Source organism: Phyllobates terribilis, unplaced genomic scaffold (assembly GCF_046119375.1).
Source record: "Phyllobates terribilis strain yellow unplaced genomic scaffold, ASM4611937v1 Scaffold_4__5_contigs__length_816908805, whole genome shotgun sequence".
Taxonomy (NCBI): Eukaryota; Metazoa; Chordata; class Amphibia; order Anura; family Dendrobatidae; genus Phyllobates; species Phyllobates terribilis.
Window position 1 is genome coordinate 685,757,484 of NW_027362764.1, and position 14,958 is coordinate 685,772,441.

At 36.6% G+C, this 14,958-nt stretch overlaps 1 pseudogene; it reads left to right on the plus strand.

The window, feature by feature from the left end:
• The first annotated feature begins 9,421 nt into the window (after positions 1-9,421).
• Positions 9,422-9,541, plus strand: LOC141268001 (5S ribosomal RNA; annotated as a pseudogene).
• Positions 9,542-14,958: the final 5,417 nt, after the last annotated feature.

The following is a 14,958-nucleotide window of genomic DNA, read 5'->3' on the forward strand; positions in this document are numbered from 1 at the left end:
TATTTGATAGAGTTCACTATGGGGATGACTCAGTCTAGGAGAGTTTGATATTGGCTTTTGGTAAGATTTTACCTTTCCTGGTTTTATAAATTTAGCTTGATTTATTTTCTTTTCACGATTCTCATGTTTTCTAACAAAATCCAGCATCTGCGCACATTCAAATAATTAATTTTTTTGTGATGCCATAACTTGGGAAACTGAATTTAGGAATTTGAATTTTTGTACAAAAGTTGTTATCATATGTTGTACTTTTCCATTTTTGATGAGAGCATTGTACAACCGTTCAAATATGGACATGAATGTATATGTACATTCCTTCCTACCAATCCTTAGTTTCTGCAGATCTTCTATGTTGGGAAAATCCTTTGTGACACAATAAATCAAATACCTTAATCTGTCCGAATCATTTTCCCATCCATTAGGAGAGTCATTTTCACAGGGCATTAAATGTAAACGTCTGGACAATGTCACAGGAATCCATATTTTAAATAAATGATTCCTCTCCTCATTGGATAAATCAAACTTATCAGAGAAGCTCTCAAATGTCTCTGAATTTCTACAGGCATGGATTTTGACATCATATTTTGGCATGATTTTGTATAATTTCAGCAAATTTTTCCTCATTTTAATTTGGAGTTGCGCCTGGGTAATTCCAGAATTCTCTGATATTTTTAGTGGCTCTTGTACGTCCTTTCCTCCTACGTCACTCACGTCTCCTCCCACATCACCGAGTATGTCGGTTTCTCGTATGTCAGTCATGTCTCCTCCCATGTCAGGTTTCTGTATGTCCGTCTCTTGGTCAGACCCAAGGTCACCTTCAGTTACAGACACGTGTCTTACTTCTTGTTCATTTTCCACATTACAGTCAGAATCAGTATCACCGTCTGACACTTCTACACTATTTTCCTGCTTAGAAATCTCTAACACAAGACTATGAAAAAAATCTACCAAATGTAGAATATTTCTCAATTTCTGTTTGTCTCTATTTACCAATTTAGAAGTTAACTGTAAATTCTGCAATTCACATTCTTTGTATAAACTGAGCCACAAAACTTCTACATCATCTCCTACATTAACTTTGAAATTAATATTACTTTGTTTAGCAAAAGAAGAAATTATATCCATATTTTGCTTACCTTAAGATTCCTTGGCTTCTCTTTATCAGCACGTCCTGTCTTCAGTTTGTCTGATTCTTTTCCTGTGTGATTCTGTTCCTTGTTAGTACCTCTGCTTCCTGTCTTTCCTCAGTCTGTAGGTCCTTTCTGCTTCCCGTGACAAACTAGTGAATTTACTGACACGTGAACAACAGCTGTTCAGCTCGACAGGACTCCCTCCTTGTTCACGGAAGAAATTTACTTACTTAATTTAAAAAACAAAAAAACAGGACTGGCTGGCTCACCATTGTAAAATAATACTCTTCCTGTATTATTTTTTTCTACTGAGGACTTCTCAAAGTATCAATATCACGATATTCTTATAAAAAATGTATCTATTTATTCTTGGATTGTCCATTAAAAAGAATCAGATTGCAGCAGGTACATACAATAATTAGTTATAAAGTAATTGTCCATTTGTCCATAATTAGCTTAATTGTTGAGATTCACCCATCTTTCCTTGGATCCTGGCTGGTAAATCATGTCTTTGTCCAGCATGTGTCCAGGCCTACATGTCATCTGCTTCTCAGCATGAAGATTCTGTGTCTTGTGGGGTGGGCAGAGCAAGAGAGCCCCCCCTTTCTGTACCATGGGCTTTTATAGCCAGTCGTATGGCACACCTGTTCTACATATGGTAGTGAACCAAAAATACACACACAAATACCGCATGTCAACTAGACACGATGGCTGAGGCATAGAACTCAGAAAAATGATTATCGATTAACATTCCAAATGAATTTCCATAATTAACCATTTAACATTTCCCCCTTTTTTGAGAATAAAAGGACTTTAACTGAAATTTCTCAAAAGAAGATACATTCATCAATCATTTTTTCTTTCCTTCTTCCTTGGCAATATCATTAAATTTCCATAATAATAATAATAGTAATAATATTATCAATATCGGATTATTGTTATATAATGATGTGAATTCATGTTATGGTAAGCCGTGACTAATATTCATTTAATATGTATAATTATACTTCCCTATATCTAAATTGAAGCAATCGCGGGTTCAATCGTCATCATCTGATGTCATCGGGTCGTCGTCTCGTCTTCTTCTTGGTTCTTTTATAACACAGTCTTTAGATGAAAACTCCTTTGAAATAAATTACAGCATCTAGATATTGTACAGTCCATAATTGTGTTCATTATTGTTCAGTCCATAAACTGTACTCTTTATTAGAAAGATCATGTGTGTCAGTTGATAAGAAAACAAAGTCCATGGATGAAATGTAGCTTTAATATCTGTGCAGTGTCACCTGAACTTACGTTGGATCGTCTTTGGAATCTTCCGTGTGTCCGCACTGGTCTCGTGTCACTTTTGGAATAGATGTGACATCTTTGGTCAGTAAAGCAAGGGTTAACTTGACACTTTCCTGCTTTATATAGCACCATAACCAGTACTCAGTCCTTTATATACAGGACACATATGCCTGGTATTTCCTGTTCACCAGCTTTCATTGAAGCGTTGCAGGTGATAAGAAACCACTGGAACGTGATGAAACTTGAACACAACACAGTGCATATAGGATCATTGTCCTCTGCCGTCCTGGTGATCAGTGGTGTGAATTGTATTGTATGTAATGGACACAGTCTATTATAACACTCAGCATTCACACCTGTTACCTTCTGAGACGTCCGGATATCAGTTGCTTCTTCTTGTAACTTTTGAGAATCTCTTTGATTTATAAAAATTAAAAGTCTTTATTAAGATAGAATTCATAATTGCGATGTCTTGATTGAAGTCTTCATTCCCTAATCTGATACCAAATCTGGCAGTTTTTCCTAACCTATAATATCACAGCGTACCATAGCAATCAGTAATATCCATCTAATTATTATCAAAATATTAAAATAAATTATGTTTGGAATAATAAACAATAATAGATAATAATTCATTATCAATCAAGTTCTCCATATGATAGAACATTTTTATGTCATAGGTGTAATTACCTTTTCCAACCCATAGGTGTCAGTGTATTTTGAAAAAACAAGTTTTTATATCTTTATTAAACCAATAATATCAAAGAATGTATACTCCTGAACCAAAATGAATAAATATATGAATGTATGAATGAATGAATAAATGAATCAATGAATTGTTGTGTTTACTCAGAAAATGTAAACATTTTTTTCCTTAGCAATATATATTTAATGAAGCAATACTCTTGTATTAGACATTACTTTATTAAATATTAATGTGTTTTCTCAATTGAGATATTGAACTCAAATAAAATCAAATGAGAATTAAAAAATGAAAAAATAGAAAAATAAGAAGTATAAAGTAAGAATAAAATTTTAAAAATGAAAAATAAAATTAAGAGTAAAAATAAGAATAAAAATAAAAATAAGGCCTTTAAATTTTAATGACAAATGCAGAGTAATTATATTCTCCATAAAAAATACCCTTATATCTCCATTATCTGGATGATTTCATATTTGTCATAACCTTGTACCACCAAAAAATATTAAATTATGCAACTTTGCATGTAATACCCTTCTTAATTATACCATAGTACCTTATTATTATTTCTTCTTTATTAAAATGTGTGGAAAATAAGTATTGATCAAAAGTGATTATGTAATCAGGATCAAAAACACATTTTCCCCCTTAATACCAAAAATATTATTTTATAAAATTTATGTATATATCAGAACCAAATTAAAAATAATTATTCTTCTAGAAATATTGTGCATAAATTTCATATCGATGAGTAGCATAGATTTGACTAAAGAGAGGTGTGTACCTATTTAGGTAACCATTAAAAATAATATTATAGTTATTCAAGAATATTATCATGTGGAAAATTATTCTAAATATAAGTTGGCTTTGTAAACCATTTTGATGTGTGGTTGCCCTTATCCACTATTAGTTAAATCAAGAAATAATAATTATTAAAGAAATATAGAAATATATATATGTAGATAATACCTAATTATGTATTATAATTTCCTCAGAATTAAATATATTTTTGTACCTTCACATAAAGAAACATTTTTTTTTTTCAAACATACAAACATACGAGGCCTCTGTCACTTCAATCACACTTAGCAGCTGCTGATTTACTCATCTGTCACCTTCACTCTGACATTCACAGATCTGTTCAACTCAAACATTCCACATATGAAGTTTTAGATATATATATATATATATTTAACCCAAAATTGTTGTATCCCAATTTATTAATGCGCATTGCCATATCAATTGAATATCTTTATATTTCTTTGAATATACCCCAAGTACATATTATATAATATGAGAGTAAGTCACTGGAATTTCAGACACTTGAAAAAACTCTTGTCTTAGATTCTTTTTTCACTGGCTGCCCGGTCTTAAGTTACATCAGTTGAAAATAGAATGAATGGGATCCTATACTATTAGCTCAAAGTTCAAAGGCCGCAGCTGTCACACGTCATGCTGTAAAGCTACTTTAATTTACACGAACACTTCATGCACAGAAAATATTAGCAACACAAAAGAATTAATAAGTATTACATATATGTTATAGTTCAACTAGATATATTGTTATTATTTTAAAATGTTATACACATAAAATCTGTAACATACCTGGCGGCGTCCTTGCATGGTGGTCCATCTCCCACTGTGCAAGAGGGCGCACTTGATCTCCTGTCCAGAATGTCTCTCTGGCTTCCCTCCATGCTGTCTGTTTGTGTCTGTTTCTGCTGCTTAAGGGCGGCGCCCGATCACTTCCTGCCTTTTGTACCTGCTGTGGGTCACACCCCTTGTGCGTCCTCAGCCTATTGCTGTCTGTCACTTGGTATATAGCTCAGCAGCTCCCTTCTATCCCCGCCTGAGCATAGTGTTTCCTTCAGTGTGTGCTTGCACTCTGAAGGTGCCAGGTCCCGTCTCTTGTCTCCTGCTTTTTGTATCAGTTCCCGTGTCTGAACTGAGTCCTGTATGTCTCCTGCTTTTCGGTATCAGTTCCCGTGTCTGAACTGAGTCCTGTATGTCTCCTGCTTTGCGGTATTAGTTCCCGTGTCTGAACTCAGTCCTTTCTGTGTTCTCTTGTCTGTCCTGTCTGAACACGCTCCTAGCCTGTTCCTCCCGCCTTCTAGGGGCCGATTTCCTAGACCCGCTCCTGTATCTTGTCTGTCCTGTCTGAACTCGCTCCTAGCCTGTTCCTCCCGCCTTCTAGGGGCCGATTACCTAGACCCGCTCCTGTATCTTGTCTGTCCTGTCTGAACACGCTCCTTGCCTGTTCGTCCCGCCTCTCTGGGGGCAGTATTCCCAGACCCGCTCCTGTATCCCGCTGCAGTGTCGGTCTCCTCCGTACACTCAGTTCCAGTCTGAACTCTCTCCTGTCCTTTACCTGTTTTGCCTCTATGTCCGTTCCCTTCCTTTTTCTGCAGAGTCTGAACTCGTACCTAACTCCTGCTTGTTGTCTCTGCAAGTACTGTGTGAGTATCTGGCTCTGTCTTTCCCTTCCTGTCTGTTCCGTGTGAACAGAGCCCTGTCCTCCCTGCTCAGCCTTGTCTGCACTCTAGCTGTGCTTGCCTGTAACCCTCTGCCTGTATTGTTCCTGAGTCCCGGTGTGTACTGGGTCCTATCCCGCCTGTGTTCCTACCTGCTAGTGCCTCCCTGTCTGCACTCTAGCTGTGCTTGCCTTTACCCCCCTGCCTGCATACCCGCCTGCCTGCATACCAGTCGTGCCTGCCTATACCCACCAGTCTGTGTGCCAGCCTACCAGCCTGTTCCTGTATTCCCCTGTGTGGGTCAACAGCCGTGTCCGGGGTCTGTCCTGGAGTAGCACCTGGTCCCTCTGCTCGGTTCCTCCTTGGTGCACTGGCGTCGTATGCCGTCGTGCGACCCTGGTCGGATCGGGTGAATACCTAGTCACGCCCCTCCAGGCATTCACTCTCCGGCACGGTCCAGTGGAATCACTACCAATCACACGCACACGCCGCTTAGCCCGGGCGTGTGCATAACAAAATCATGCAATTTTTTCACTTCCTGTGTGAATAAAGAAATAAATCCATTTTAGAGTTCTTTGATCAAATCCTGCTTTGGAATGAAAACTCTAAGGAAATATAAGAAAATAAAATTAAATATCAAATTCATACAGAAACAGAATTATGTAAATATCTTATACATATATTGGTTGGTTCTAATGTAATTCAAAATATTGCTACTTAAATTTATATATATGAAGTTCTAATTTATTAATTAATATATATTTATATATTTTATAAACGTATATATAAATACAGTTATACGCAATCTCTACTTAGACAAGTGTATATATATATATATATATATATATATATATATATATATATATATGAACTATTAGAAACTATGTAACTACAATTTTACTGTATAAGATTATAAATAAATATTGAGACATTGTATTACATTTTGATACAACATTATAATTACAGTTTTTCCTTAGCCACTCCCTAAACCAAATCTTCTGTCTCTCTCAAATATCTCCAGGAACGCCCTATTTAGGAAAGACATTTTTCTATCCTTCAAAACCTCAGAGAACTGCCTGTTCTTCTGTCCACATTCCATGACGTCACTGTGAGTTGGTCGTCTCACCTGTCTCTGTCCATCAGTTTCAGCCATTTTCCTTTTTAGAGAATCACAGTTCTGACTGAGAATTAACTCATTCTGTGGAGAGATGGATCTTTGCACTGGCTGATATGGCTTATAACATATTTGAAATCTTCTGCGTATTTGATAGAGTTCACTATGGGGATGACTCAGTCTAGGAGAGTTTGATATTGGCTTTTGGAAAGATTTTACCTTTCCTGGTTTTATAAATTTAGCTTGATTTATTTTCTTTTCACGATTCTCATGTTTTCTAACAAAATCCAGCATCTGCGCACATTCAAATAATGAATTTTTTTGTGATGTCATAACTTGGGAAACTGAATTTAGGAATTTGAATTTTTGTACAAAAGTTGTTATCATATGTTGTACTTTTCCATTTTTGATGAGAGCTTTGTACAACCATTCAAATATGGACATGAATGTATATGTACATTCCTTCCTACCAATCCTTAGTTTCTGCAGATCTTCTATGTTGGGAAAATCCTTTGTGACACAATAAATCAAATATCTTAATCTGTCCGAATCATTTTCCCATCCATTAGGAGAGTCATTTTCACAGGGCATTAAATGTAAACGTCTGGACAATGTCACAGGAATCCATATTTTAAATAATTGATTCCTCTCCTCATTGGATAAATCAAACTTATCAGAGAAGCTCTCAAATGTCTCTGAATTTCTACAGGCATGGATTTTGACATCATATTTTGGCATGATTTTGTATAATTTCAGCAAATTTTTCCTCATTTTAATTTGGAGTTGAGCCTGGGTAATTCCAGAATTCTCTGATATTTTTAGTGGCTCTTGTACGTCCGTTCCTCCTACGTCACTCACGTCTCCTCCCACATCACCTAGTATGTCGGTTTCTCGTATGTCAGTCATGTCTCCTCCCATGTCAGGTTTCTGTATGTCCGTCTCTTGGTCAGACCCAAGGTCACCTTCAGTTACAGATACGGGTCTTACTTCTTGTTCATTTTCCACATTACAGTCAGAATCAGTATCACCGTCTGACACTTCTACACTATTTTCCTGCTTAGAAATCTCTAACACAAGACTATGAAAAAAATCTACCAAATGTAGAATATTTCTCAATTTCTGTTTGTCTCTTTTTACCAATTTAGAAGTTAACTGTAAATTCTGCAATTCACATTCTTTGTATAAACTGAGCCACAAAACTTCTATGTCATCTCCTACATTAACTTTGAAATTAATATTACTTTGTTTAGCAAAAGAAGAAATTATATCCATATTTTGCTTACCTTAAGATTCCTTGGCTTCTCTTTATCAGCACGTCCTGTCTTCAGTTCGTCTGATTCTTTTCCTGTGTGATTCTGTTCCTTGTTAGTACCTCTGCTTCCTGTCTTTCCTCAGTCTGTAGGTCCTTTCTGCTTCTCGTGACAAACTAGTGAATTTACTGACACGTGAACAACAGCTGTTCAGCTCGTCAGGACTACCCCCTTGTTCACGGAAGAAATTCACTTACTTAATTTAAAAAACAAAAAAACAGGACTGGCTGGCTCACCATTGTAAAATAATACTCTTCCTGTATTATTTTTTTCTACTGAGGACTTCTCAAAGTATCAATATCACGATATTCTTATAAAAATATGTATCTATTTATTCTTGGATTGTCCATTAAAAAGAATCAGATTGCAGCAGGTACATACAATAATTAGTTAGAAAGTAATTGTCCATTTGTCCATAATTAGCTTAATTGTTGAGATTCACCCATCTTTCCTTGGATCCTGGCTGGTAAATCATGTCTTTGTCCAGCATGTGTCCAGGCCTACATGTCATCTGCTTCTCAGCATGAAGATTATGTGTCCTGTGGGGTGGGTAGAGCAAGAGAGCCCCCCCTTTCTGTACCATGGGCTTTTATAGCCAGTCGTATGGCACACCTGTTCCACATATGGTAGTGAACCAAAAATACACACACAAATACGGCATGTCAACTAGACACGATGGCTGAGGCATAGAACTCAGAAAAATGATTATCGATTAACATTCCAAATGAATTTCCATAATTAACCATTTAACAGAGACCGCCTGGGAATGCCAGGTGCTGTAGGCTTTTGCTTTTTCCTTCCTTCCACCAGCAGGGGGCACTCTCTTCTATGCCCTTTTTCCATTCCCTTTCACAAGTGCACACATTCATTCTCTTTTCTTTTTTTCATTTGCTTTCTCTCTTGAGCTATTTCATCTCTGCAAAATACCAGCATCCTTCTGATCACCGTGGGCCTTCAGCATTTTTGCTTCTTTACTTTTAATACTAGGCTCCTTTTCACCAGGACCAGCGTCTCCCGCGTGGCTGGAGGCAACCACCGGTAACCCCAAGCAGAAGACCTTTGCAGGCAACACGACCCTCCCCCCTGAAGAGCAGCTCAATGTCACTGGCAACCATCTCACCCTCTTCCTTCATTCACCCCTGGACGTCTCGCTCCGCCCCCAAGTTACGGGTCCAGCTTGCTCTTTCTGTCACATTACCGTGATGAAGGGTTTAGCCTGCAGGAGACCCTGCGCCGAGACATTTTTGAAGACACCTGATGCGGCGGGTGAATCACTGCTAAACAAACCACACCTGTAGGGACGGCACAGACTTTGCATGGACCCTTCGGAGCCCGCCCCGTCACGGCCAGATTGCTCGCCACCAAGTGATCCTGAGAAAGGCTGGCCGGGCGATGGATCGAGCAGCGTCTACTGGCCATACCACCTTGGATACGCCCGATTTCGTCTGATCTCGGAAACAAAGCAGGGCTGGGCTCAGACAGTACTTGGATGGGAGACCTCCTGGGAACACTGGGTGCTGTAGACCATTTTGATAACGTTTTGCCCTACTGCCCAGCTCGGCTAGCATGGAACGGCGCCTTGCCGGACACCGACCTTAAGTAACTTAGATGATGGAAGCCCCAAGGCCTCTGAGCCAGTTGGCAGCTAAGTACGCTACCCCACCGCCTTCACGCAGGCCTGACACCGAGCTCCTTGTCACGGCTAGGAGTGCTTATTGACTCCGCAGCTCGCCGTGTGGAAATGATGGCGTTAAAAGCACCCGGGGCCGTGAAGGGGCCAGGCTTTCAGCAGGTGCCCAGGGAAGGTTTTGGATGCCGGCCGCCTAGCGAGGGCCAGCAGAATTAACATGTATCTCTGCAAAGAAGCTTGTGTAACCAAGCCAGACGGCTGCCAAAGAGCTAACCTCAGTGCAAGGAAGGCAAGGAAGGTGCGGAAGGAATTGGGGAGGGGGGGGTGGGTGATTCCTGATAGGGCCCTGAAATCATAAAACAGGCAGGAGAGTTTGACGCATGGTGACGGAGAGGTTGTAGGGGCAGATAGGGGGTGTTGTCACGTGCGAACACGTGTGCATGCTGGCTTGTGTGTGAGAGTGCGCTTCCTAGGTGTGGCGCGCTGCAGACAGTCAAAGGGATTGTTCCCTTTCATTAAAAGTTAATCCCCGGCTGCAGGCTATTAGAAAGCAACTAACCGCGCTCTACTCACCCTACCCGGGTCTACCGGTGAGTCCCGCCTCTGCTCCCGGCCTGTGGCATTGGTCGTGAAGCTGACGTTCCGTCGACAGCGCTGCAGTCGATCAGTGAGCTCAGTGGCTCTGAGTGGGGCGTTGTGTCTACAAGACCTTTTAAGGAAGCCAGCAAAAAAATTGAAGAGAAGGGAAAGCACAAAAGGACCTGGTCTTGCTGAGCACTGGAAAGGGCAGCCGGCAGCCAGACGTCAAAGTAGAAAAGCAGCAATTGAGAGGCTAGTCTCCGTCTACGGCCACACCACCCTGAACACGCCCGATGTCATCTGATGTCGGAAGCTAAGCAGAGTCGGGCTTGGTTAGTACTTGGATGGGAGACTGTAAAATAATAATCTTTTTGTATTATTTTGTTCTACTGAGGACTTCTCAAAGTATCAATATCACGATACTCTTATAAAAAAATGTATCTATTTATTCTTGGATTGTCCATTAAAAAGAATCAGATTGCAGCAGTTACATACAATAATTAGTTATAAAGTAATTGTCCATTTGTCCATAATTAGCTTAATTGTTGAGATTCACCCATCTTTCCTTGGATCCTGGCTGGTAAATCATGTCTTTGTCCAGCATGTGTCCAGGCCTACATGTCATCTCCTTCTCAGCATAAAGATTCTGTGTCTTGTGGGGTGGGCAGAGCAAGAGAGCCCCCCCTTTCTGTACCATGGGCTTTTATAGCCAGTCGTATGGCACACCTGTTCTACATATGGTAGTGAACCAAAAATACACACACAAATAGCGCATGTCAACTAGACACGATGGCTGAGGCATAGAACTCAGAAAAATGATTATTGATTAACATTCCAAATGAATTTCCATAATTAACCATTTAACATTTCCCCCTTTTTTGAGAATAAAAGGACTTTAACTGAAATTTCTCAAAAGAAGATACATTCATCAATCATTTTTTCTTTCCTTCTTCCTTGGCAATATCATAAAATTTCCATAATAAAAATAATAGTAATAATAGTATCAATATCGGATTATTGTTATATAATGATGTGAATTCATGTTATGGTAAGCCGTGACTAATATTCATTTAATATGTATAATTATACTTCCCTATATCTAAATTGAAGCAATCGCGGGTTCAATCGTCATCATCTGATGTCATCGGGTCGTCGTCTCGTCTTCTTCTTGGTTCTTTTATAACACAGTCTTTAGATGAAAACTCCTTTGAAATAAATTACAGCATCTAGATATTGTACAGTCCATAATTGTGTTCATTATTGTTCAGTCCATAAACTGTACTCTTTATTAGAAAGATCATGTGTGTCAGTTGATAAGAAAACAAAGTCCATGGATGAAATGTAGCTTTAATATCTGTGCAGTGTCACCTGGACTTACGTTGGATCGTCTTTGGAATCTTCCGTGTGTCCGCACTGGTCTCGTGTCACTTTTGGAATAGATGTGACATCTTTGGTCAGTAAAGCAAGGGTTAACTTGACACTTTCCTGCTTTATATAGCACCATAACCAGTACTCAGTCCTTTATATACAGGACACAAATGCCTGGTATTACCTGTTCACCAGCTTTCATTGAAGCGTTGCAGGTGATAAGAAACCACTGGAACGTGATGAAACTTGAACACAACACAGTACATATAGGATCATTGTCCTCTGCCGTCCTGGTGATCAGTGGTGTGAATTGTATTGTATGTAATGGACACAGTCTATTATAACACTCAGCATTCACACCTGTTACCTTCTGAGACGTCCGGATATCAGTTGCTTCTTCTTGTAACTTTTGAGAATCTCTTTGATTTATAAAAATTAAAAGTCTTTATTAAGATAGAATTCATAATTGCGATGTCTTGATTGAAGTCTTCATTCCCTAATCTGATACCAAATCTGGCAGTTTTTCCTAACCTATAATATCACAGCGTACCATAGCAATCAGTAATATCCATCTAATTATTATCAAAATATTAAAATAAATTATGTTTGGAATAATAAACAATAATAGATAATAATTCATTATCAATCATGTTCTCCATATGATAGAACATTTTTATGTCATAGGTGTAATTACCTTTTCCAACCCATAGGTGTCAGTGTATTTTGAAAAAACAAGTTTTTATATCTTTATTAAACCAATAATATCAAAGAATGTATACTCCTGAACCAAAATGAATAAATATATGAATGTATGAATGAATGAATGAATGAATAAATGAATGAATGAATTGTTGTGTTTACTCAGAAAATGTAAACATTTTTTTCCTTAGCAATATATATTTAATGAAGCTATACTCTTGTATTAGACATTACTTTATTAAATATTAATGTGTTTTCTCAATTGAGATATTGAACTCAAATAAAATCAAATGAGAATTAAAAAATGAAAAAATAGAAAAATAAGAAGTATAAAGTAAGAATAAAATTTTAAAAATGAAAAATAAAATTAAGAGTAAAAATAAGAATAAAAATAAAAATAAGGCCTTTAAATTTTAATGACAAATGCAGAGTAATTATATTCTCCATAAAAAATACCCTTATATCTCCATTATCTGGATGATTTCATATTTGTCCTAACCTTGTACCACCAAAAAATATTAAATTATGCAACTTTGCATGTAATACCCTTCTTAATTATACCATAGTACCTTATTATTATTTCTTCTTTATTAAAATGTGTGGAAAATAAGTATTGATCAAAAGTGATTATGTAATCAGGATCAAAAACACATTTTCCCCCTTAATACCAAAAATATTATTTTATAAAATTTATGTATATATCAGAACCAAATTAAAAATAATTATTCTTCTAGAAATATTGTGCATAAATTTCATATCGATGAGTAGCATAGATTTGACTAAAGAGAGGTGTGTACCTATTTAGGTAACCATTAAAAATAATATTATAGTTATTCAAGAATATTATCATGTGGAAAATTATTCTAAATATAAGTTGGCTTTGTAAACCATTTTGATGTGTGGTTGCCCTTATCCACTATTAGTTAAATCAAGAAATAATAATTATTAAAGAAATATAGAAATATATATATGTAGATAATACCTAATTATGTATTATAATTTCCTCAGAATTAAATATATTTTTGTACCTTCACATAAAGAAAATTTTTTTTTTTTCAAACATACAAACATACGAGGCCTCTGTCACATCAATCACACTTAGCAGCTGCTGATTTACTCATCTGTCACCTTCACTCTGACATTCACAGATCTGTTCAACTCAAACATTCCACATATGAAGTTTTAGATATATATATATATATTTAACCCAAAATTGTTGTATCCCAATTTATTAATGCGCATTGCCATATCAATTGAATATCTCTATATTTCTTTGAATATTCCCCAAGTACATATTATATAATATGAGAGTAAGTCACTGGAATTTCAGACACTTGAAAAAACTCTTGTCTTAGATTCTTTTTTCACTAGCTGCCTGGTCTTAAGTTACATCAGTTGAAAATAGAATGAATGGGATCCTATACTATTAGCTCAAAGTTCAAAGGCCGCAGCTGTCACACGTCATGCTGTAAAGCTACTTTAATTTGCACGAACACTTCATGCACAGAAAATATTAGCAACACAAAAGAATTAATAAGTATTACATATATATTATAGTTCAACTAGATATATTCTTATTATTTTAAAATGTTATACACATAAAATCATGCAATTTTTTCACTTCCTGTGTGAATAAAGAAATAAATCCATTTTTAGAGTTCTTTGATCAAATCCTGCTTTGGAATGAAAACTCTAAGGAAATATAAGAAAATAAAATTAAATATCAAATTCATACAGAAACAGAATTATTTAAATATCTTATACATATATTGGTTGGTTCTAATGTAATTCAAAATATTGCTACTTAAATTTATATATATGAAGTTCTAATTTATTAATTAATATATATATATATTTTATAAACGTATATATAAATACAATTATACGCAATCTCTACTTAGACAAGTGTATATATATATATATATATATATATATATATATATATATGAACTATTAGAAACTATGTAACTACAATTTTACTGTATAAGATTATAAATAAATATTGAGACATTGTATTAAATTTTGATACAACATTATAATTACAGTTTTTCCTTAGCCACTCCCTAAACCAAATCTTCTGTCTCTCTCAAATATCTCCAGGAACGCCCTATTTAGGAAAGACATTTTTCTATCCTTCAAAACCTCAGAGAACTGCCTGTTCTTCTGTCCACATTCCTTGACGTCACTGTGAGTTGGTCGTCTCACCTGTCTCTGTCCATCAGTTTCAGCCATTTTCCTTTTTAGAGAATCACAGTTCTGACTGAGAATTAACTCATTCTGTGGAGAGATGGATCTTTGCACTGGCTGATATGGCTTATAACATATATGAAATCTTCTGCGTATTTGATAGAGTTCACTATGGGGATGACTCAGTCTAGGAGAGTTTGATATTGGCTTTTGGTAAGATTTTACCTTTCCTGGTTTTATAAATTTAGCTTGATTTATTTTCTTTTCACGATTCTCATGTTTTCTAACAAAATCCAGCATCTGCGGACATTCAAATAATGAATTTTTTTGTGATGCCATAACTTGGGAAACTGAATTTAGGAATTTGAATTTTTGTACAAAAGTTGTTATCATATGTTGTACTTTTCCATTTTTGATGAGAGCTTTGTACAACCGTTCAAATATGGAAATGAATGTATATGTACATTCCTTCCTACCAAT